The sequence below is a fragment of the Corythoichthys intestinalis genome, chromosome 7, assembly GCF_030265065.1.
Source record: "Corythoichthys intestinalis isolate RoL2023-P3 chromosome 7, ASM3026506v1, whole genome shotgun sequence".
Taxonomy (NCBI): Eukaryota; Metazoa; Chordata; class Actinopteri; order Syngnathiformes; family Syngnathidae; genus Corythoichthys; species Corythoichthys intestinalis.
In genome coordinates, this window is record NC_080401.1 from 17566015 (window position 1) to 17592500 (window position 26486).

The 26486-nt window shown below is 39.9% G+C and overlaps 1 protein-coding gene across 2 annotated transcripts in view; it reads left to right on the forward strand.

The window, feature by feature from the left end:
* negr1 (neuronal growth regulator 1) overlaps positions 1-26486 on the forward strand; it is a 343600-nt gene that overhangs the window by 144797 nt on the left and 172317 nt on the right. The window lies entirely within an intron of this gene.

Genomic DNA, 26486 nt, shown 5'->3' on the forward strand with positions numbered 1-26486 from the left:
CTGCGTGCGCAAACCGTGCATGCAAGAACGAACGAGCGGGCGTCTGTCACAAGGGTCAGCCACCAAAACCGCTGTCGCAGCACCGACAACGTCCTCCTAATGCCGGGGTGGCAAAACAAACGAGATGAGTGGGCCCATTCTAATACCTGGGGTCGAAGGTCTGGAGAAACAAAGAGGGTAGACTGTGGCTCCCCACGAGGGTCGGGGTGGTCCCTGAGTGCCTGTTTGACCTTCGCCTCGATCTCCCATTCCATGGCAGCAAGGAAGCAGGTTGGAGGGAGGATGGTTGAGGGTTCCGCCTGAGACTGGCTCTTCTGGAATTGCCGGGACAGGGCATCGGGTTTTGTATTCTTGGAGCCTGGAATATAGGACAAATTAAAATTGAACCGGCAAAAATACATGGCCCACCTTGCTTGACGCGGATTGAGACGTTGACAGGTTTTTGTGATCGGTGAGCACAAGGAACGGTGAGGACGCTCCTTCCAGGTGGTGGCGCCATTCCTCAAGGGCCATCTTCACAGCAAGGAGTTCTCTATCGCTGATGCCGTAGTTACGCTCTGCTGAGGACAACCTGCGGGAAAAATAGGCGCAGGGGTGCACTTTGCCGTCGGCTCTGCGTTGGGACAACACTGCACCCACTCCGACCTCGGAGGCGTCGACTTCCACAATGAACTGAAGTGCTGGGTCGGGATTGACCAGCACAGGAGCTGTGGTGAAACGTGCTTTGAGGTCACGGAAGGCTGCGCCGGCAGCGTCAGACCAGCAAAAAGGCGTAGCTGTGGAGGTGAGGGCCGTGAGAGGAGCAGCAATCCGGCTGTAGTCGCGGATGAAGCGACGATAGTAATTCGCAAAGCCCAAGAAGCGCTGGAGCTGTTTCCTGTCGGCAGGAAGTGGCCAATTCAGGACAGCCGAGACCTTAGCTGGGTCCATGCGTAGTTGGCCCTTGCCGATGATGTAGCCCAGGAATTTGGTCTCGGGGACGTGGAACTCGCACTTTTCTGCCTTAACAAAGAGCTTGTTCTCCAGTAGACGCTGTAGCACTTGACGGACATGTTCCTGGTGTTCAAGGGGGCTGCGGGAGTAGACCAGAATGTCATCGAGGTAGACCACCACGAACCGATTGATCAAGTTTCCGAGGACATCGTTCACGAGGTTCTGAAAGACGGCGGGGGCGTTGGTGAGACAGAACGGCATCACGAGGTACTCAAAGTGACCCAGGGGGGTGTTGAATGCGGTCTTCCACTCATCCCCCTCTCGGATACGGACGAGATGATAGGCGCTGCGGAGATCAAGTTTGGTGAATATGGTGGCATCCTGAAGGGGTGTGAACGCAGACTCGAGGAGCGGGAGCGGATATTTGTTCTTCACGGTGATGTCATTCAGCGATCGATAATCAATGCATGGGCGTAAGCCGCCATCTTTTTTCGGCACAAAGAAAAATCCTGCGCCCACCGGGGAAGAGGACGGCCGTATAATGCCGGTTGCCAAGGATTCCTTAATATACTGCTCCATCGCCTCCCTCTCAGGCAGTGAGATCGAAAAGAGGCGCCCCCTAGGGAGGACTGCACCTGGGAGGAGGTCAATAGCGCAGTCGTACGGGCGGTGTGGGGGTAGCGAAGCTGCGTGTTCCTTACTGAAAACTTGCCCAAGATCATGATAACACTCTGAGACTGTGGAGAGGTCGGGTGGTTCCACTTCTGGGACAGGGCAGGACGGCATTAGTGACGACCAAAGACAGTGTGCGTGACAATACGAACTCCAGGCAGTTATCTTGGGGTGTGACCAGTCAATGGAGGGGTTGTGTTCTTTCAGCCAGGGTAGCCCGAGGACAAGAGGAGAGTGAGGGCTCCTGAATACGAGGAAAGGGCTCACCTCTTGATGATTACCGGATACGAGGACGTTGACGGCTTCGGTCTGATGGGTCACCCGGAACAAGACTTGGCCATCCAAGGCAGTGGTCTGTAGAGGGGCTGAGAGAGTCTGCGTCGCCAACCCCAACTGATGAGCCAGTTCCCCGTCGATAAAATTTTCATCCGAGCCGCAGTCCACCAAGGTGGTGATGGTACGTGACTGGCCCCTACAGGAGAGTGTAACTGGGAGTTGGAGCCGGCGAGAGGGAATGTTTCCCATATGGCTCACGAGTAGTCCCTCTGCTCCTGGCGAGCCTGATGGTTTCCCCGGGCGTATTGGGCAATCGCGAAGAAAATGTCCTGCCGTTCCACAGTAGATACACAAGTTGTGGTTGAACCTTCGCACACGTTCACCGGGAGTTAGTCTGGTTCGGCCCAGTTGCATAGGCTCTGGGTCGTTGACAGTGGGCGGACCTCCGGGCACACATGCAGTGCTGGGCGTCTGGCCGGGAGGCGGAAGCGGTCGGGAAAGAGAGACGTGGGCGGGGCTCCTCCCGGCGCTGTCTCTGTCTTTCGCGTAGCCGATTGTCCAATTTTATCGAAAGACCGATCAAGTGGTCGAGCGAGGATGCTTCTCTTGTGGCTAGTTCATCTTTGAGAGATTCACTCAGCGCGCGGAGGAAGACTTCCTGTAGTGCGTCGTCGTTGAAACGGCTCTCCGCCGCCAGCGTTCGGAACTCTATGGAAAACTCGGCAACGCTGCGGGCTCCCTGGCGGACGGACATGAGCCGCTTAGCGGCTTCCTTTCCACGAACGGGGTGGTCGAACACTTTTTTCATCTCTTCAGTGAACCTGGCATAGGAATAGCACATGGGAGAATCTTGCTCCCACACAGAAGCAGCCCACTCCAAAGCGACGTCGCGCAGGCTGCCGATTAAATACGCAATCCTCACCCTGTCATCCCGGTAAGTGAACGGCTGCTGTTCAAACACCAGGCTACATTGCACGAGAAATGCTCGGCACGTTCCGAGGTCGCCACTATAGGGAGCCGGGGCGGGAACGTGTGGCTCGCGGAGATCGGCTGTGGCAGGTGGGATAATTGGCGGCCGACGAGTGCGTGGCTCGGCAGGGCGATCCGGTTGCGGAAGCGGCGTAAACTGTGCCTGGATGGCTTGGAGTATCTGCCCGATTTCCGCTACCTTACCGTACAGGTCTTGAATGGCTTGGTGGTGTCCGACAAAACACGCGGGAGTTGTCTGCGGGATCCATTACTTGCCCGATCAAGCTGTTAAGGTTGCGTGAGCAAGAGGGGATCCCAGAGCAGACACACAGGGGTGAGATGAGTAATCTTTTATTGGTGATCACAAGAATGTGGCGAGGGCTGATGACTTGGCTCGGGGTAGTTGAGCTGGCGTGAGGCGAGGGAGCTCGGAGGGAGGCAGGCGTGGAATCCGACAAGGGGCGCGCAGAGAACAGGTCCTGGGGCGAGAGAAAAAAACAAGTCGTGAGCCGGTGATCAGGAGAACGTATCAAGAAATGCGAGAAACAACTGACGGTGGAACCAGACGAGTTGATCGGGCGATGTGGTGGTGCGTCCGCTGGGCTTTTAAAGCAGGCTGATGGTAATTGCCCACAGCTGTGGCCGCTCCACCCATCTGACATCCGACCTGTTATCAGGCAAAATCCCCTCAGGGCTCAGGAAGGAGGAACGGAGGCCCTAACAATATATATATATATATATATATATATATATATATATATATATATATATATATATATATATATATATATTTGGCTGTCAAACGATTAAAATTTTTAATCGAGTTAATTACAGCTTAAAAATTAATTAATCGTAATTAATCACAATTCAAACCATCTATAAAATATGCCATATTTTTCTGTAAATTATTGTTGGAATCGAAAGATAAGACAAGATGGATATATACATTCAACATACGGTACATAAGGACTGTATTTGTTTATTATAACAATAAATCAACAAGATGACATTAACATTATTAACATTCTGTTAAAGTGATCCATGGATAGAAAGACTTGTAGTTCTTAAAAGATGAATATTAGTACAAGTTATAGAAATATTATATTAAAACACCTCGTAATGTTTTCGTTTTAATAAAATTTTTAAAATTTTCAATCAAAAAATCAACTAGTAGCCCTATTCTGTCCTCAATGTGTGTGAGTACACAAATTGACAGTCAATAACTTGCATAAATCACAAAATAACATAAAATGTACACACACGTGTCCATTTGAGCAGTAGCACTAGCCAATTAGCTCACAAGCATCTAACAATGTAACTGCATTTCACCATATATGTGAACAAATGCAAATACACATCATCAATAACTATCTAATGCTCATGAATATAAACAAAGGAGGAATATAGCTCACAAGCGATGCATGTATTAGACAGAAACAGTGTGATGGGGCTAGACATGTGCCGGTTACCGGTTTCACGGTTTACCGTGGTGTGAAAACGTTGCGGTTTCAAAACCACTAAAATTTTCCGTCATACCTTAGTACGGTATTCGCTATTTTTCATGTGCCAAAATGCAGCCGAAGTGGCTTGGTGCGGCAGCGCTCACCCCTTCCCGTTTGTTGCCGTGAGTGTCAGTGACGCTATTCTGCTAAATAGCCAGCAAACCCAAATACAAATCCTCCAAACACAAGGCGTACTTTTCTTCAATTTATTGAGCTCTCAAATCGTGGTGAAATATACAAACGAATACATTTAAAACGTTGTACAATTGTATTTTTCCACGTGTGATTAGGTTCAACAGGATAGCAGTAGCACCATTAAAAAGTTCGCCAAAAACAAAACACACATTTTCATTTCAAATTCAATATACAAACTAACTAAAACTTACAAAGACGAATGTTAGCCTAGGCTAAGCTGGGAGAGCAGCTTCGTTGTGGTTTTATGTCTCACAGCCGCTGAGAGAGAGAGACAAGCTTGAATGAAGGGGGGAAAGAAAAAGAATCACGTCAAAGATCGCTAATTGAGAAAGGAGGTCTCACTCCTCACTCCTCACTTTTTTTTTTTTTTTAATTAGATGAAACCTTTCCTCAACAATATTTACATTTTAACATTTATAAAACTAACTTATACATTTTTAACTAACTTATTAACATATGAATTATTTGTTCTTTTTAACACAAAGGCATGGCATCATGTAGACTAGAGTTGAAAAAGGTGGCTGAAAATGGCAAAACTTCCCTTGAGCTTCCCCCCCTCAAAAAAAGTCATACAGTATATATTTTTAATTTTATTTAGAAGTCTTTTTACTTTTTATAGCAATTATTTTGTTCTTACTCTAATATTGAGCAACTTGAGCTGTGGCTGTGGGTATAGTCTAGGTTCTATTTATTTTAATTTTATATAAAATATTTGTTATTTTGTGTTAATTTATTCATTTTCACATTATATTCATGTTCCAATTTACAAATATGTTTTGAAAAAAAATCCTGTTAAATGGATTTTTTTTTTTTTTTAAACCCATACATCTCAAAATTTTGGAGCCATAATTGCAATACCGTGATACCGTGAAACCGCGGTATTTTTGCTCACTGTTATCGTACCGTGAAAATCTCATACCGGCACATGCCTAGATGGGGCTATGAGAACTGCCACTGAATACTGGATGCGGACGTTAGCTGGTCTGAATAGCACTGTCTATTAGTGTGAGTTCGCATCGACATACAATGACGTCAGAAAAGCGCGCCGAAACCCAAATAATCAGCTGCACTGAATCGCCAGCAGAGGGCGACATTACACCACATAACATATGCAAGTCACACCCAAGCGCCAGCAGAGGGCGGAAAAACTCCATAAAACACAATTAACAAGTTGGCCTTTCACTGTACTGACATTTAAATCTGTCTGAGCGGGCCTAGTGCGTTAATTGCGTCAAATATTTTAACGTGATTAATTTAAAAAATTAATTAACGCCCGTTAACGCGATAATTTTGACAGCCCTAATATGTATATAAACACACACACACACACACACACACACACACACACACACACACACACACACACACACACATATATATATACGTATATGTATGTATGTATGTATGTCTATATATATATATATATATATATATATATATATATATATATTTTTTTTTTAATTAAATTGTTTCCTAAGTGTATTTAATGTTACAGACATAATATATTACACTCATCCAGAGTGTTTAGTTAAGGCTCAGCGTAGAGTTACTGTAAATATCCCGAATACAGCAGCATTTACTTGATTGATCAATGAGCCACGTTAAAGTATTTAAAGCTATTAATATTTGCGCTGTACGACCCTTTCACTTGTTGTCGCACTCAATACGTTGTGACGCCGTTTTACCTACAAAGAGAGATAAAACTCAGCATTAAATGAGTAGAGTAAATGTTGGCAGCCTTTGAAACCATTACTCATTTGATTACACCCTTGCAAACTGTCTCCCTATGATTAGAAGAATCATGGAAAGCAATGTGGAGAAGCAAGGTGACAATCAATCATTGTTTTTCACCATAACTTATTTTCCAAAGCACAGATGGTATATCCATTGTTAGCATGACTCACAGTCATGGTTGTACTTCCCGTCATGGTTCCACTTTCCCATTATGCCTTGGGGTATGCTGCAGTATCTGAACTGAAAGCTCAACAAATACAATAGATGGCAGTATTTAGTCACAATACACAAAGTCCCAAGTCTTTCTATCCGTGGATCCCTCTCACAGAAAGAATGTTAATAATGTAAATGCCATCTTGAGGATTTATTGTCATAATAAACAAATACAGTACTTATGTACTGTATGTTGAATGTATATATTCGTCCGAGTTTTAGTCATTTTTTTCTTAATGCATTGCCAAAATGTATATGATCGGGAAAAATTATTGGGAATGATCGAAATTGAATCGGGAGCCAAAAAAAGCAATCGGATCGGGAAATATCGGGATCGGCAGATACTCAAACTAAAACGATCGGGATCGGATCGGGAGCAAAAAAACATGATCGGAACAACCCTAATATGAAAGTATACTATTTTCATTTGACTTCAACCAGGAGTGACACAAGAGCCAATAAAAATGTGTTTAATGTCTGACCGCTTGTGTTGCCTCATGATTCCCTAAAAATATGCTTTGCTGTAGAATTTTAATGCATCCCAGGCTTTAATGCATTGCGATGCATTGCCGAATCGAACCGAATCGAATCGGGACCCTCTGAATCAAATCGAATCAGACTGAATCGTGGCCCTCCGAATCGTAATCGAATCGAATCGTGAGGGCAGTGCCGATGCATACCTCTCGCGCCAGGCCTCTGTCTTGAACCGGAGTGGCGGCGGCAGCTAAGTTCGTACCGGATATCCGCCTGCCCTGGCCGGCTCGCAGCGGCGTATTCGATGCATGGCTCTGCCCTGCCCGCCCAGGGCGAGGCAGCGGCCTGCCAAACCGGCCAAAGCGGCGGGCTCCGTCGGAAGACAGCTACATGTCGACTATTGGTCTCATGCCGGTGCTATAGATAGGCGTTTACCACCCGCTTTGGGCTGCATTCCCAAAAAACCCGACTCCGGGAGGACCGCAGCGTCCCTGTATCGTCACAAGCCCCGTAGCTTCGTTTAGTTTGTGTTTACAATAGCTTTAGCATTCGCACTAGCAGCGGCCTCGTATTCTTTCCAAAAAATCTTTGTGATGCCGTTTTAAATGGCTTCTGGGTTAGTGTTGTTGAATGAGGATGCTTTCTTTCCACCTCGTGGAGCTTCCGCAGTGCAGGTTTTGTAGATGGCGAGAGCATCGTTTATTTCATTTCACACACGGGAAAATCAACGCACGATAGTGAGAGCGCCTCAACACTGATGTGTAATGCCGCCTCCTCTATGAAGCCGTACTCCTTAACCCCTCCTCCCACAGGGGCTTCAGGGAGGGGAGGGGTTGAGCAGGCTGCGGTGGAGAAGTGGACAAAACTGCTTCGTTTGCGCACATTTGGAGGCTAAATCAAGTATATAATTATCGGATTGCATTATCGGTTGAAATTTATTTTATCCGTATTATCTGTGTGACGTCATAATTGCCATTATCGGCCGATAATTATCGGTAACCGATATTATCGTGTATCTTTAGTAATTGCAATAATTTTCTGTGAGAAATTGAGCACATGACAGAATTGCAGGGGTGCCAATACTTTTGACCAGCAGTGTATGTATATATACTAGTGTATAACAACATTATGACCTCTTACATTGCATTACATGGATTGCAAGAACTTTATCAAGCATTCAATTTGAGAAATGTTCTGCTTCATGCTGTCAGAGTGGTATAATTTTGACATGATATTACTTATTGTGATAGTATTTTGCAATGTTGTTGAATAGAGGTGTGCAAAATTTCCGATTCTTAGATTATTCGCGATTCGGCCGTGGAAGATTCGAGAACGATTCACAAACATCCAAATTCCGATTATTGAAATATGCCAAGTAAAGCGGAAGTACAACACACTCAGCGCGCCGTTGGAATGAGGAACAAAGCGAGAGTACCTAAACATCATGCTTCTCACTACCCGGACCCTCGGGTAATGCCAATGCTCAACTCACGGCTCTAGCTCAACTCATGCCACGAGATAAAAAAACACAACAACATACCTGACTGCTGCCGAAAAGCTGCTACAAAGTACATCCACATGTTATGGTAGATATCATTTATATAGGACTAGATGCATTAATGATTCGGTAGCGTTAGCAGCACATCTACAAAAAGCTAGATGCGAGCGTTAGTAAACGGCCGCCATCTTAAAGCAGTACACTTCCCTGCAAGGCTGTTGTAGCGAACCTTCCAAGCAAACCTAATTAACTTTTTATCTAAAATACTCCTAAATCAGTAAAATATTGACTTGAATCTATCTTTAAAATAGTTTTAAAACTTTCACATGTCGAAAGTAGACAAAAGGGAAATTATGGAATAACGGGAGCAATTTTAACAACTTTAATGGTTGATTCACAACATTAAATTAATTGAATGTAGTTTAAAGCTGCTGATACAGAATGGGGACTAGAGTTTTTTATTTACTGTTATTTTTGTATATTTGTGTACTGCTATATGTTAACTTCATACTGAAATAGTAGTTTGGTTTAGCCTGAGAGTATTTTTGAACAATTTTGGAACCAATGTACAAAACATTAAAAAAAAAAAAAAAAAAAAAAAAAAAAAAAAAAAAAAAAAAAAAAAAAAGGGAGGGGGGTGCGTCAATAATCGTTTTATAATCGAATCGGAGCCTCTGAATCGTAATCGTAATCGAATCGTTAGGTGCCCAAAGATTCCCAGCTCTAGTGTTGAAACGACTACTAACATAAAGGGCGGGGATCAACTTACAATACAGTGTCATCATGATTCTTGCCAACAAAAATAATACTAACACAACACATAAATAATGATTAATTTGATGAATTGTTAAAAATACAAAACAACAAAACACTGTATGCTTGTAACTGAAGAGCGGGAAACATGCACGTTTTCTTTTTTTACACATGAAGAATACAATAAACACAGACATGCAGAGAGTGCTAACAATTGTGATGCAACATCTCGCAATCATATTTTGCATGAACAATAGTAGTTGCTGCATTGCAACCTCTGAGCTTTATTTCCATCAGCACATTAGATATGGAAACAATAAAAATGATAAATACAAATCATAAAGAACAAATGGGATGTCATGCTCATTGAATCATTTTGAACACCTAAGGCTGCTTTTAGTCAAGTTAAACCAATAAAAAGTGAGGAAAAGTCATTGGAAGTTGTAATGCTTCTCCCTTTGGGCATTGGTTGAAATTGTGACATGGTGAGAGATGGCGAAAGTGGTGTTTTTCAACCGATGTGCCGTGAGAGATCGTCAGGTGTGGCTGTTTTCTAACTTTTTAAATAATTTGTGAGATTATTACGGTGACCCGTGACAGTATTTTGAAGGACACTCAGCGTTGTCGTCGGGCGGAGTTGCAGTAGCAAAGAAGGAGTAGGTGCAGGGAAGCGACTTATTGCTCGTGTCGCGTTCAAGAACTGCTCGGATTCCTAGCCATCAGCCACCTTATTGTCCACGACAATGTGTTGGAATACAACGCAGGGGAGGATTGACGGTCGTATGCAAAAAAATGGAAAGGATACTTTCGTTATGTGGACACTTGACGAGTCTGACCAAATGATGTAAAGTAGACATGCTGGGGTCCACATTGTCGCGGACAGCAAGGTGGCTGATGGGTATAATTCCAAGCAGTTCTTGAACGCTATGATCGAGAACGTTCCTTGTGACTCACATGGAAGTTGTGGTGTCAGTCATGGATAGTTTTTTATTTTATTTTATTTTTTTTAATGACAAGTTCGAAATCCAAACTGAGCTCTGGAAAAGATTCTTACATAGATAAAGGACCTATTATCAGTCGCGGATTAAAAAAAAAAAAAAAAAAAAAAAAACGTAGACTGAGAGCACAAAGTTACATACGATACAGTGAAAGTTATGTTTCGTTTGGATTTGCTTTCACCGGGGATGAGACGAAACCTACTCCATTATGTTTCAAGTTACATGAATAATCAAATATCACACTAAGTAAGTATAAATGTTGAGAAATTATTATTATATTATATTATATTATATTATATTATATTATATTATATTATATTATATTATATTATATTATATTATATTATAATTATTAAATATACTGGACATAAAGACTCAGAAAAGGTTAAAAAAAATACTGGGCTAGAGTCGCGCTGGAATTTTAGTTCATTTTATGTCAGGTATGGATAAAACATGTAGGATATGTGTTTATAAAAAGGAAGGTCAAGAAGAAAAGCATTTCACTTTTAAAAAAGATGTGAAATAAACTTTTAAGAAGTGCAAAATACACCACGGTACAGAAAAAAAACAAACAAAAAAAACAAAACAAAACAAAAAAAAAAAAAAAAACTTTGTTCCTGGCTTGTAATCATTTTATGTGTATTGCTTGTGTCCAAACTAAATTAAAAAATGCCACTAAAAAGGTAAAAGTTAGGTTTTGATAAAATTAGAGGCTATATTCAAAATTTCCAATTTGAAGTCTTAGTTATGTCAAATGTCGTTTCTTTGTTTTTCAAGTCAAACTAAGCCTATAGACCCTACTACCCACGTGACGTCACAACTCCTTCCTCCTGACTGGTGCCGCCCAATTGTCCGTCAACACATCATGTTTACCTGTTACGGCTACGTACATTCCTCCTATTTACGACGTGTTTTTCTGCTCGTTAACATTAATAATCAAAATGGTGAAGGCGTGCGTGGCGGTCGGTTGCAATAACAGAGAAGATAGACGGAGAAGACGGAGAGACTTGAAGTTCTACCGGATTCCGAGAGACCCGGAGAGAAGAGAGCGAGATGGGCTGTTGCAATTCGACGAGAAAACTGGGCTCCAAACGATTACCACAGATTATGTAGTAGTCATTTTATATCTGGTAAGATGCATTTAATATATATTTAGAGGGTTTTGGGCTGACAACCACAATTAAGATCATTGCTAGGCTAATCGCCGACAACATACACGTATGTATGTAGTGAGAGTGCTATCGCTAAACCATATAAACATTAAAAGCCCTAACTCTATTGACAAACGACATGAAATACATTAGACTTGACAGTGGATGTTAGCAATAACAAAAGATTTTGAATTGAAAATTTCGTAACTCACCTTTCCAAGCACAAGATAGATTCCTGCCGAATTTTCGTGGACGAGGACCTGTTTCACCCAACCAGCAACGAAGTATTTATAAGCCTCCAAGCTCTTAAAGTTTTTCAAACTTTTGTGAGAATAGGCTGATTTTGTGTGGACAAGATAGTTGTACATATCAGGGTAGCTAGCAGATGTCAGGCAAATACGGCGGAGACAGCGGGTCGAAAAACATCGATTTAGGCATCAAATATGGATCTGGCGAATGGATAAACTGAAGCTTTTCCACATAACGCCTTTTATGCAACACATCAAGTGAGTTTACAGCATCTGAAAGCACCGGATCTTCCATGAAATGCATTATAAATTGCTCGATCAATTGAGACCATTGATAATACAGACACAAAATGACGGACAAGGGGGCGGAACCATACAGCGAGCACGTGATTTTGTGACGTCGGTGGGTAGGGTCTATACAATAGAGGGTAATATACATATATATATATAAAAGCATTGGAAAGTACAACAGTCAAGAAAAATAGAATTTCAAAGTTATGACCACAAACCCAAACCTTTTGTTTAGCAAATGTGTTTTTATATGTCAATGCGACAAAAAAAAACCAAAAAACTGGGAAATACCATTTAGCACCTGGAAACAAAATATGTGTTACATGGTGTTATGTTTGTGAATCTGAAAATACAATGCTCTATCTTTGCCACTGGATATTTGGACCATTAAAATGGTGTATCACATCCTTTCCTTTAAAAGGTTAATGAGGGGGTTTTTGGATTTCAGCGTAATTTAACGATTTTAAACTTTGAACCAGTTCCTCAAAATGACTATGTTAATTCTAATTCTAGTTTTTTAGCACTTTGTCAAGTCCTACTTCCCAAACCCATAAATGTGACATCATTTACAGATCAATGACGGTCTGTATACACAGCGAACATTGTGTATATTATTGTTTTGCCTATCATTTTGTAATGATGATGTAACCAGAATTGAATACATCTCAAAACATCTGTCATTTTTTGTCATTTGTTTTTTGAGTGAGCATAGCAGCAGCAGGAGCAGTATCAGTACTATTTCCAGTGAATGTACTCGTTAAGGATCGGTATTTAGAGACAAGAATGATAGCGAGGGATTTGGTTGGGCATCGAGCATTGATGGGATCCGGAACTCACACTTCGGTTCTCCCGGAACCGTTCAAATTGTTTTATTTCGATATCAAGTTTCGATTCCCTGACCGCCGACCGGGAAAAAAAGCTTCTGAACACCACGAAGGAGAAGCCAAATGAAGACTAACTCCGTTATGAGCAATTTAGCTTAGCACCAAAATGTGTTGCTTCGCTTGACATAAATGACAACAAAGTAACATAATAAACACACCGCAATGATATCAGACCCTCTAATAAACATGCAAACTTACAGATTTTGTTTTATCACGGACTCCCAACGATGTGTAGTGCAGAGGAGGTGTATAGCGTCTGTACACCTCAAGGATTTTTTTCCAACTAATGTTCTATTTGCCTGCTGCTTCCAGTAAGTCATCACTAGGGGAAGCCAAGCGCACATTGCAAAACCGAAGAAAAACTGTAGAGTCTGGAGTTACAATAGTGACATCTTGTGGACGGATGAACAATATATCAGTTTAGAAAGATATCAAACTTATAAAGCAGTCAACTTAGGACAGAACACTCCCCGCCTGACATCTGCAAGATGTCAGCACTTAACTAAGAAATACCACCTAAAACAAATGATGTAATACAATAAATGCCAGCAGCATAAGACACTCTAAAACATAGGCAGCAGAATATGTGTAAATGTTTTCTCCACGAGCTTTTGAAAAATAAACATTTTTGTGAAAGTGCACTCCTGTGGAAAGAAACTTCATGATATTCAAGTTCAAAGACTGATATTGATATGACGGAAAACACAGACAAGACTGAAAAAGCAGTTTCTGGTCTTGCACTTCTGTTTAAAATAAACTGCTGTATTATAGGCCAAAAGAACTGGTGTGTTTGATAGAACAATATGTCTATATGCAGCCATAGCAGATTCATGACGCCTTAAGCCCCCAAACTATTTTTAATTGGTCCCTTTTACCCTGGAAACCCCCATTTACAGACGTTGCTGAACCGCTTTTGTTTCAACTCAGCCATAAAAAGAAGGTAAGTAATTATATTTATTAATCAAAATGTCTGTCATTTTTATCTTAGAATTATTAATTGATGTCTAATATTTTGTTGTGAAAAAAAAAAAAAAAAAAAACGAGTTTAAAAAAATTATTCACCCGCATATTTTAAACTTACAACAAATTACGTCACAATGAAAAAAATGGAGTCTGTAAAAAAGTCAAGGATATCTACCTCATAACTATTGATTAATTGTATTTTTTTGCTACTGTTGTATTTCCCCAATATGTTAGATGATAAATAAACGATCCAAACAAAGAAAAAAAAAAAAGAAAAAAAAAAAAACGTTTAAAAGGGTAAATATATGAAAAAGAACATCTCGACCACTCCTTGATGTCTGCGATTTCTGCATCATGACCCTTGTTATATTACCATGTTTCACCCATAAAATCCCCCCAAAATCCAGCTGTGGCCATTCACATCTGTGTCTTGACACCTGATGATACATGCTACATGGAGTTTTTGGATCAAACGAGGTAAGTACGCGATAATATCACGTTAAAATCATGGTGTCTTTTTCTAATTCTGCTCTTACGTGCTCTCGCCTCCAGTTAGGGTTTTGCTTTTTATTTTATTTTATTTTATTTTATTTTATTTTAAATGTCCTAATGTTCAAAATGTTTGTCCTCCCAGAAAATAGAGATGTTAAGCTTACCAATGATGTATCATACATGTATATAGAACAATTTTGAAATTTGGTCAAATTGGGAGTCTCAGAGCAGAACTTCAAGTCACCTGAGTGTTTTCCGCCATATACATGTTAAAAATAGCCCTGTGAGAAATTCATAGCTAATTAATTGAAAGTTCATATAATTAAAAAATAAATCAAGAATTTAAGAAATTAATATAATTGTGGCAATTTTTTGACCCTGCCTATTAAAAGAACCGGAACTGATAATCGTTTGGAACCGGAATCGAAACGAGGAATCGGAACCGGAACCTAGTGAGGGATCCCAGGGAAGGATAATTACAATGAATCCATACATGTATGAACCTGAGGTGTCAGATGTTGATGATTTACGTGGCATTGTCGACAGTAGTGATGAAGCTGATTTGCAGCTTGATGCGTCACATAGGAAAGAGTGGTAGGCTGATTTCTCTCTGCATCTTCTTTCCCAGTCAGTCTGCATTATCAATGATTAATAACAATGAGTAGTTATTCCAACCCAAAGCCCAAAATCATAACCCAACCAAACCAAGTGATAATCAACTGATCAAGTTCAATTCAAATTCATTCTGTAATTGGTGAGAATGTGGTTATATTATTAGAATTAAAATGCCAGTAAGTTTTTTTTTTTTTTTTTTTACATCTTTGAATAACCAAGGTTGTATTTTCTTGCTAGGGTTTGAAAGCTTCGCTGAAATGTTTATAGAATAGAACAGATCTCGCATACGGTGTGAAGTTATTTCGCTTGACTCTCACGACCGATGTCCAAAAGATTTTTGGGGGGGCTACTGGTAAAGTCATGATCCTTCACATGAGCAATTAACCACTACACATTGACGTGGCAAGATGAATCTTGTAGATAATTGTTGTGAGATAAGGTGAGGATAGCTTGATGCTATACATCCACAAATGGCGTGCTGGCGCAGCATTCTGTAAAAGACGTCGTCAGGCAGAGGCTGGCAGCGGGGAGCGTCTTTGTTGCTAAGGTGTTGCTTTGGCGTTAACTCAGAAACTACGCGGTCAATTCAAATCTTTTTTTGATATATGAGTTTTGAGACAGCGAATGATGCATTCAATGAAATTTCATTCAATTCATTAGCACTTTAATTGGGAAATAACATGTTGGACTTGTAACTTTTAAGTCCCTCAGTAGACCTCTAACTCACCTAATCTTCTTAAATATTCATATTGATAGACTACAGCTGGCATGCCTATCTGATAGCTGTGGGGATAGCTGCATTTATCTTTTGGCTGTCAAATCCTCCTCTGTGGTGTGCTTTGCTGATTGTGTTAGCAGAGATTTCGGAATATGATCAAAAGAGCCCTCCTTGGAGTCCGAGTGGCAGTCACTCATCCCGCTTTGAAGTGTCCACACTTTGAAGTCTGCTGGAGAAGAAAATGATATGCTGGTCGAATGAAAGGGTTCAGGCCTGAATGTAATCATAGGCTGTCTCAGAGCACATCAGAAACGAAGCCATTAGCCATTGGATCCTTGAGTTGACTATTGTAGTTTGGTCGATTTGTCCAGAGGATGTGGGACCAGTGAAAGGTTGTAATCAGCTAATGTCGTTTTACTGGAATGCCATAAAATCCTTTGGATATGCAGAGCCGATTTCTTTGGCCAGCTCATAAGAGACTTTAATGTGCAAACGGGTTTTTAAGGAATATATTTGTCTCAAATACACAAGCCAAGCTAAAAAGTATCAGACCTCTACCACAAGTGGCATTACTTGTCATTTGTCAGCAAGTGTCAATTTAAAGGATAAATAATTTCCTTCCATATCATGTTTATTACAGAAACATGAATATTGTTATACTAGTGAAATACCTTTTCATCATCACAGAAATGAATGTGCATCGGCTATTTAATTATTACTATTAATAATTTATTATATGACTTACTAGTGAAAGCTATTGAAGAAGCCTTTTTGCACCCAACTATCTCAAATATGTCGACATGTGGCTTGCATTGTTTTCTGGCTTTGGCACAGAACCATTATCGGTGGAAACGGGGTTGTTTCACTCTCTAGATAGTTCTAGTGCACCACTCAGTGAAGTCTGACAGAATGATAAATTGCCCTGACTGACTGTCAAATTTGTATTCGCCCCACGGTTATTTTGATTTTGCATTTTTCTGTTCCTCTACATGACGGCCAGCTGACATAACTAATACATTTTGAGCTTCATCGAATTGTGATCATAAAATATTTGTTCAGGGATAAATGTTCTTGGAAAATTAATACAGAGATGCACATGTAATTCAAGATGTTGAACTAAGCACAAGCAATGGTTTATTTATTTATTTATTTATTTATTTTAAGGAGACAAAGCCTGGTCATTAAATTTTGAACAAACAACGGTGCCAAAATATGTCTAGAAGAATCACCGCTTTTAGTGTAATATCTTAATTAACCATTCTAGACAATCCTATTCTCAAGCATTTGAAGGGATTTAAATCTCAGCTCAGGTCTACGTGGGTAATTTCCCAGTACGCCAGCTACCTCCCACATTTCAAAATCATGCATTTTAGGTCACTCAAATAGGTTGTGGAAATGTTTGTCTATCCGTTTCCTGCGTTTGAAGAGTGACTGGTAGATGATGTCCCTCGTCTCTTGCCCAATGTTGAACTGCGATTGATTCCAGTTTACCTGTGACCCTGACAGAGTAAGCAGTAGAGCAAGAGAATGAAATCACAATTTTTTTCTTAAACTGTCATGCATGTGCTTTTTTGTGCAGCTGACAGTCACTAAAACAACTTATTATAATGCTTTATTTTCCAAATATGGAGTTCATTTTGTAGGTTTCTGAGTTTAAAATATGTTTTGAATCAACTTGTAGAATTGAAATAAAGTTGAATATCAATGAGAAACACCATTAGCAGAAGTACATTGGTAAGATTCCCAGAAGCCACTCTTGCATGATAAATCTAGCACTTGACATACCGACTTACAATTAGCTGAAAGCCAAAAGAGCTGAATGAACTTGATGTCATTGGCTCCACTCAGCATACCTGGCTAAGAGTGTGGTTACCCTAAATGGAAACATTTGTGGTGTGGTTGTATTGCCGATCCAAAGTGCTTTTAGATTTATTCATTCATTCATTCATTCCTCTTCTTAAATGTTTATCCTCGCAAGGGTCACGGGGATGCTGGAGCCTATCTTAGCTAACAACAGGCACGAGGCAGGGTACATCCTGAACTTGTTGCCAGCCAGGGCACATAGACAGAAAACCATCCATGTGATGAAAATGAGAGTTGTGTTAATTAGTGGCCTGTTATTGCTAACTACTTCAGCAATCATTATCAGAAACAGAGTTTCCCCTGATGTTCCATGATTATTTTTTGTCTGGTTTATGTAATCTGTAGAAGGTCCCTAACTAGAGATGTCCCCGATCCGATCATGTGTTTGGAAATCGGGGCGATTAGGCTGTTTTTCAGAGGATTGGAATTAGGTGAAAAGGATCGGATTTTTAATTTTAAAAAATTATATATATTGTATATAAACTATATACCGTAATTTCCCGAATATAAGGCGCACCCGTGTATAATGCGCACCCCAAATTTACTTGTAAAATCTAGGGAAAATTATTGTACCGGTTTATAACGCGCACCCTAATTTTAGCACCAATAAATAGAAGAATACAAGAAAACAGAGCTCATGTACAGATACAGAAATGTCATTTTACTGACTGGTGAAACACAGCACAAGCATAGTACATTGGTAGTTCAAAACATTACCATAAACTGACAATATTTACGGTAATACCGTAATTTTCGGACTATAAGCTGCTACTTTTTTCCTTCATTTTGATACCTGTGGCTTATAGTCCAATGTGGCTTATTTGTTGATTTTTTTTTAGGTAACACTTTATTTGACAGCGGTGTCATCAGACTGTCATAACATCATCAAAATTATGACATGACACTATCATGGACATTACTGAATGCTTATGTCATTAAGTGTCATTTGACAAATTATGTCACTAACTCAATTTTTGTCCATCTTGGATCTTTTGCATCCATTCAATTGTGAGATCATTTGCCGGATAACACTTAATGACATCTGTTATAAGCATTCATGAATGCTCAGGACAGAGACATGTCATAATTATGATTGTGTAATGACAGTCTTATGGCACCACTGTCAAATAATGTGTTAGCAAATACCATAACTAGCAATTGGTGAAACAATTGGAACAGTAACTGAAGAAATATTTAGCACAGAACATGATTTTTGATTGTTATTTACATCTGTAGCGCTGCAATGCATGCTAAGAGGCATGTTGGATGACAACAGTCAACAGCAGGTGGCAGCAGAGGTTGACTGTCTCCCCCAAGGGAGCAGTGATGGCCAAATGAAGCTTCTTGAAGCAATAAAGCTTTGCACTAATTGGTTCAAAGTTTAATGATGGTTCATTTGGTCTTATGTCAGTCGGTCGTATGATGCCGCTGTCAAATAAGGTTGTACCAGTTAATATCTTTTGGTGTAAATACCCCATGATACAGTGAGGACAGCTGCGGCTTATAGTCCAGTGCGGCTTATCTATGAACAAATGCCGTTTTCGTGCCAAATTTGGTGGGCTGCGGCTTATAGTCAGGTGCGCCTTATACTGCGAAAATTAGGGTAATATGATTTGACAACTTCTTCAACTTACCAGAATATAGAAGAAAACAAAACAGATGTGACTTTTCTTTTAAAGACTGCTGTATAACTTGCTCGTTTCATCATGATGAATAAATGTTTCTTCCATGGATTGATACGGTAAAATGAAAGTGAGAACGTAAGTCGGAAATCCGGGAGAGCTCATCGCTGTCAACACGACAGTAACAATAGGAACTAGGCCTGAACGATATTGGAAAAAACTATTGCTGCAATTTTTTGGGGGGTTTGCGATATATTGCGATATTATATTGTGATATTAAAAAATATATATATATATATATATATATATATATATATATATATATATATATATATATATATATATATATATATATATATATATATATATTAAAGAAATTTTTACTACATGACTTGAATAGCTGTTTGGAAAGACTTTGGATGACTCATCATGACCACAGTGTACAATATTCCATTGTTTTTCGCAGTTAATAGGGACCAGAACCCGCCGCGATAAGTGAAAAACCGCGAAGTAGCGCATACCCCCCCCCCCTTTTTGTTGTGTGTGTGTGCTCAATGTATTTATTCAGATCTAGCACTGTAAAGAGATACATATAAGACATGTTTTTTTTCTCACTTTTTCCCCCAAAGTATGATTTTTAAAAATGTATACGTATAGTGGGGAGAACAAGTATTTGATACACAGTCAAAGGGAAAACCCATTGGCAGTGTATCAAATATTTGTTCTCCCCACTGTATATATATTTTAATCAATGCTTTTTAAGCACTTCGAATGAAATAATTATGATCAGTTTTAAACATAACTGTCGCACTGAATCATTTTTAAACAAGAATAAAGTACTGTAGTAGAAAAATGATTGGCTTTATTAAATGCTTCTGTTTACCTAACATCGCTGTGACTCTTGGAGTGACATGTAGAAATGACAAACTCCTCATAATCACTTCTGGCATTTATTTTATATGTCTCGAACGTCTCCACATTTTCCCCCCACAGACACACACACACATTCATTCCAGCCCACGCTTCCTTGCAGAAACTGTTTAACAAGTTAAACGATGATTGACAGATTGCTGCCTGGCTTCTTTGGCCAGATCAAAGCCATCGTTAACTTTGATAAGCAAGTGCCGCAGTGACTGAGAGCTGGGAAAGGGGGTGAGAGAGGCTGTGCGAGCGAATGGATTGGAAAGAAAAAAAAAACAAAAACAAAAACGCACGTCCTTGCAATGGGACTTTCGCGCATGCGCACATCGCGATGGCGATGTTTAAAGATATATCGTTCAGGCCTAATAGGAACTATTGTTATTTGGGTTTGAGTTTCCCGATGGACAGATATAGTTGACGGACACAGGAAGTGTGTGCTTACGTTAGTTATGGTCCGAATTGCGGAGCTGCAATAAACGTTGACTCAAATGAGCTCAAGAAACTAAATTCTATGCTTTACGAAGAGAGAAAAAAGCAGAATTTAACACAGACGAAATCATTCGGCCGATTAGTGTGAAGTATTACCGAAACAAAATGGTGACGTCACGTACCGTAATGGTCGGCAACGGGTCGCCGCATACTTTTCTTCAACACAATGTGGCCGTGTCAATTAAAAAAAATCGGTTTCTATACATATACAATGGGGAGAACAAGTATGTGATACACTGCCAATGGGAAAACCCATTGGCAGTGTATCACATACTTGTTCTCCCAACTGTATGTAATATATATATATTTCTGTCTCCATCCATGTACCCGTTTATGATGTGCACCATGATTTTACAAGTTGATTTTGGGGGGAAAAAGTGTGCGTTATATTCGGGAAATTACGGTATATTATATATACATATGGCGGTAAACACTGAGGTGATCAGCTCCGCTCTGAGACCCCCCAATTTGGCCAAATTTCAAAATTGTCCTGTATGCATGTGTGATATACCATTGGAAAGCTTAAAATCTCTATTTTTGGGGGGATATTTTGAACAGGAGGGCATATTTTGACACTTTAAAAGTAGGTCAAATCAAGTGAGTGAAAAATAGATATTTTTGAGACCTTTGAAATTGTCTTTAACTTTCTAATTTAAAAAAAAAAAAAAAAGGTTTTGGACACCCATCCTGGTACATGATAAATAATGAACACTTCAAGATGACCCCCCTTTGTCTTCTCAAATCTTTGATAATCAATATGCATGCTCTAAGACATTTGGGTGGATGTACATAATAAAGGAAATGTGTGTGTGAATAAATGTAGATTTAATGTAGCCCTGTGTTTTATTTTGTAAATAAACATGGCTAAACGCGGAGTTAGCTGAATGATGATAACTTAACTGCATACATTTTTTGATTTGGCTTGATTTTAATCTGTGCAAAGAAAAAACATTTCCACGGGTATTTTAGGGGTTAAATTCCAATACCATAGCATGTAAATTTTTGCTTTTACTTTTTCAATTAAGATTAAAGAATGTGAATGCGTAACTTCTTTGACTCAGAATAAAAAGGCTCCATATGCATAAAGGGAACATATAAATGTGAGTAAATAACACTATTTATTGTATTCAGCCTTGAAGCCAAGGACCTAGGCTTTATGATTTAAGCATCTAATGTATCTAATACATCAATATCATCCCATAATAAGCAATCCAAACGGCAACAAGATAAGATCATGGGTAGCACTTTAGTCAGTTAGCCTGCTGTGTCCATAATTCTCGCCCTAGCGTATGACTACAATGTTCATCTTTTTGTGGCTTTCCGGTAACTGGAAGTGCGAGCATGAGCGAGCATTATTAAAGACACGCTGATTTTAACAAGAACACGGGAAAAATTCCGATCCAGACTTCCGATCCAGTTTTTTTTTTTTTTTTTTGGTCCGGGTTTTCCAGCACACCGATTTACATAATCCATTCCAGTTTTTGCTTCGGTTTCTCTAAAATCCGGTCCGCATTTTACGGCACACCTTCAACACACTACATTTACATTACCGTCTCCCAATTTACCGAGAGACTTTATCGGTAAAAATGTCAGCTGTGTGGGATCATTTCACCTTAAAGGACGACAAAGACGAAGAGGCAGAGAGCAACATATGCCACGATAAAGTCAAGCGTAGTGGTAACGCTGTAAAAAGTTTTAATACAACCAACCTAATCAAGTATTTAGCGAAATGCCACCACAAACAATATGAGGAGTAAGTTGCGTAGGACCTTTCTTTTTGTCTTCGGTTTTCTTAACAAACACTGGCAGAAACTTTTGCTATGCGTGACAAACTGGCACTCGGCAGTCCCAAAGCCCAGGGAATAACAAGAGTCATTGCCGAAGAATTCATTCTGGATGACGAGCCATTACCTCACGTGAGTAAAGACGCACCATCCAACATGCGATTTGGCCATGGAAGATTCGAGAACGATTCACAAACATCCAAATTCCGATTATTGAAATATGTCAAGTAAAGCGGAACTAATGCACAGCGCGGTCTTCGGGACGCAATGAGAAACTGACGGCGTTGCGTCACGAAAGTAAACATAACTTGTCTTAGACCCGGGTAATGCCAATGCTCAACTCACGGCTTTAGCTCAACTCATGCCGCTGGATAAAAAACACAAGAATACCTGACTGCTGCTGACAGCTGCTACAAACTACGTCAACGTCGTTTTACTGGAGATAATAGATATCATATTGTAGCGTCGCCGGGGCTGTCATCGGTGGGTTAATTTATGCCCCAACGCGGGGCTGTCATCGGCGTGCTGGTGCACCAGCGCGACGCTCCGATTGGTGGACTAGATAGTGTCAGTGTATATAGTTGTTGTTTTTGGATTGGTGAGGTGGCGGGAAGTTATTAAAGAAAAGAGGAAAAAGACCTTGAGGCTCGTGTGCTGTTTTCGCGGCCAAACTTCGGCTTAGCAAACGTTACAATATGTATATAGAACCAGATGCTACACGACAGACTCGACTGCGTTAGCAACATTGAAGTCCTGAAAACCAGATGCGTGAGTAAACAGCCGCCATCTTAAAGCAGAAGACTTCCCTAGTAGGCTGTTGTGAACCTTCCTAGTGAACCTAATTAACTTTTTATCAAAAATACTCCTAAATCGGCAAAATTTTGACTTGAATCTATCTTCAAAACAGTTTTAAAACTTTCACATGTCGAAAGTAGACAGAAGGGAAATTATGGAATAACGGGAGCAATTTTAACAACTTTAAAAGTTGATTTGCAAAATTAAATTAATTGAATGTAGTTTAAAGCTGCTGATACAGAATGGGGACTTGAGTATTGTATTTACTGTTTGAAAATGTTAACTTGATACTGAAATAGTCGTTTATTTAAACCTGAGAGGCTTTTTATACAATTTTTGTAACTAATGCACAAAACATTAAAAGCATCTAATAGCTTGGGGGATTTGTGGGATTTTCCACTGAGGTTGTTAGTGTGTTTTGCTTTTTTAAGACAGTTTACAATATTATTTGCACGTTTTACTGACTGACAATGCCATTTCTGTTTGTTATTTATAATGTTTTGTGTTTGTCACTGAATAAACAGGTCAGTTTCTTGTTACCAACCGTTGTGTGTTATTCAAACTCACCTAATTCAGCTGGCTACTTGTTATCAAGGGTACTAAAACCTTTTTCAACATGAGTCTGACAACTAAGTAAGGAGGCTAAATAACTTTAACACATGCTCAGATAGGTCGGTATCGGTATCGGCCAGTATCGGTATCGGATCGGAAGTGCAAAAACCTGGATCGGGACATCCCTAATACTTACTTGTTTTGATCCAAATCTCAGTGTAGCATGTATCACCGAGTGTCAAGTCACAGCTGTGAATGGCCACAGCCAGACTTTGTTGGGATTTTATGGGTGAAACATGGTAATATAACTTGGGTCGCGAAGCGAAAGTCACGGACAATAAGGAGTGGTCAAGACTATCTTTTTCACATATTTAACCTTTTATACGTTTTTTTTTTTTTTTTTCCAATTTTTCTTTGTTCGGATCAATTATTTATCATCTAAAATATCGGGGAAAATGCGACAGTAACAAAAACAAAAATGCAATTAAGCAATAGTTGTGAGGTACATATCCGTGACCTATTTACTGACACTATTTTTTTCATTGTGACGTAATTTGTTTAAAAGTTTGAAATATGCAAGTGAATAATTATTTTAAAGTGTTTTTTGTTGTTTTTTTTTTAACTAAGTATGAGATATCAATTAATGATTCTAAGCAAAAAATAATCGACATTTATTCATTAATCGACAAAATATAATTACTTAGTTTCTTTTTATGGCTGAGTTGAAACAAAAGCGGCTGCGCAGTGTCTGTAAACGGGGGTATCCTGGGTAAAACGGATATGATACAGTATATGATTTATGCTCCCAGACACTCCCGGAAAAAGCGGAAGAAGAAGTAACAGTACAGTACTGTTACATGTTCAGAACTTTTTTTTTTTTTTTAACATGGCTTTTTTTCGGACCGGAACTCTGGATTGGCAGATTCTCAAAATCGGGTAACCCAGGTGCAAAAATATGCAATCGGGTCATCCGTAATTTGGAGTGTCCAATCCGCCTACCTTGCATTATTTTTAGGATGTGGGAGGAAGCTGTTTTACCCAGAGAGAACCCACACAGGCATGAAGAGATCATGCAAACTCCACACAAGGAGGCAGGAGCCGGGATGAAACCAACTGTCTCAGAACTGTGAGGCAGACATGTTAACCACTCTGCCAACATGCTCCCTCATTTAGATCCAGAATTCTATGAATAGTAACACAGAGTCCTGAAGGTGGACTCCATTAAAATTGTTAATACTGTAGGAATGGTGTGATGAAAAAGTTGAAGTGCATACGGTATCCTCTGTTTGGTTATTACTTGATGCATGCTACATCCCCTCAGGCATACAAACCAAAACATTCCATCATTTTTCCTTCCTGAAAATGCAGCATGCTAGATAAATGTATTGACAGTCTGTAATGGGGTTAACCTCCACATGGACCCAGTCAAGTAATGTCATTGCCATTTTTTAAGTGTACTGTACTGTACGTATTGCCTGGTGCTACATAGGCTGACAGTACATGATGAGGAAATCTTGACATATCGCCGACATTACTTTGGAGATTATGTTGCACATTACCCTGCAACAGATGCCTTATCTGCTCAAACTACATGGATTTGGACTTAAGTTCTAATGCTGAAAAACTAAGCAAAACCAAAGTAGGGCAAATTCAAGATTGTGTCTTGTCCTTTCCATTAAGCAGGGGCAAAAAAAATGGTCTGACAGAGGTGATGGAATCTGTTCTAGAGTCTTGTTGTTTAAAAACATTCAATTATTTACAGACAACAGCATGGAAAACATAAAGAGTATTTTTAAAGCTCGATTTAGGCTGCTTTCACTTCTTTGGTTTGTTTGTTTTGTTCTGATTCAGGAACTAAATTGATGCAGGTTTATTTCTCTTTTGGGGTGTTTGTGTTTTGTACTGGTTTAAAATGTAAAGAAATGCCTTGTGCAGCGTAAACATCGCATATATCAGGCTAATGCACACTGTGAACCAGTCGGGATGGGCGTCGTAACTCGTCGGCCGTTTTGCGCCAAAGCCATTCGATAAACAAAACATTGCAGTCAATTGAGTGTGTAATTCGAAATTGCTGTGGATTGCTTAATTTTAAGCAATTTTTAGATGGCTTTATTTATCATAAGCACCAAAGATGCAGTAATTTACTCCATATTAGAAATAATTGTACAAAAACTTTGTCAAAATACAGCAAGAATCAGAGCTACATACAGTTTGTTATAAACCAAACCGTTTATAAAATTTAAATGTAAATAAATAAGTTTTTAGTGGAGAAAAACACTCGCATCCGCTGTAGTGGAGCCAACCAAAGAAGTCTCCTGACACAAGATGGCTACCAGTTACTTACACCACTGACTCCATCTTTATACATCTAGCCTTATATGATATCGATGTGTGCAAACCCACTGTACTCTAATTGGTCAGGAATTACTCTAGAAGGTGCCTGCGCATGTTGCTTCAGAGCTGCATTTGCATCTATAATACAATTACAGAAACTGCCCGTCAAAAGATTTTGGCTGCATTTGTTGTCTCAACAAATTTACGTACAAAAAACAGCAAAAGACACTGTGTTCCTACTACCATGTGTAAGGGTGTAACAGTACATGTATTTGTATTGAACCGTTTCGGTATGGGGTGCTCGGTTTGGAACGGAGGCGTACCGAACGAGTTTCTGACGTAATGTAATCCTTACTTTTTGAGGCTGTGAGTCGATCGGGTTACAGTTTCTTTGTGTAGATTATATTTACTCCGTCTTCTCTACTATAATGAGGACCAACACAGTAGGACAGTATATAAACCAGAAACGTCAATGGCACAACAACGTGGCCACCGCGAGAACGCAGTAAAACATGGGCGTTAAAGTTAATCAGCCAGTGCACACCAG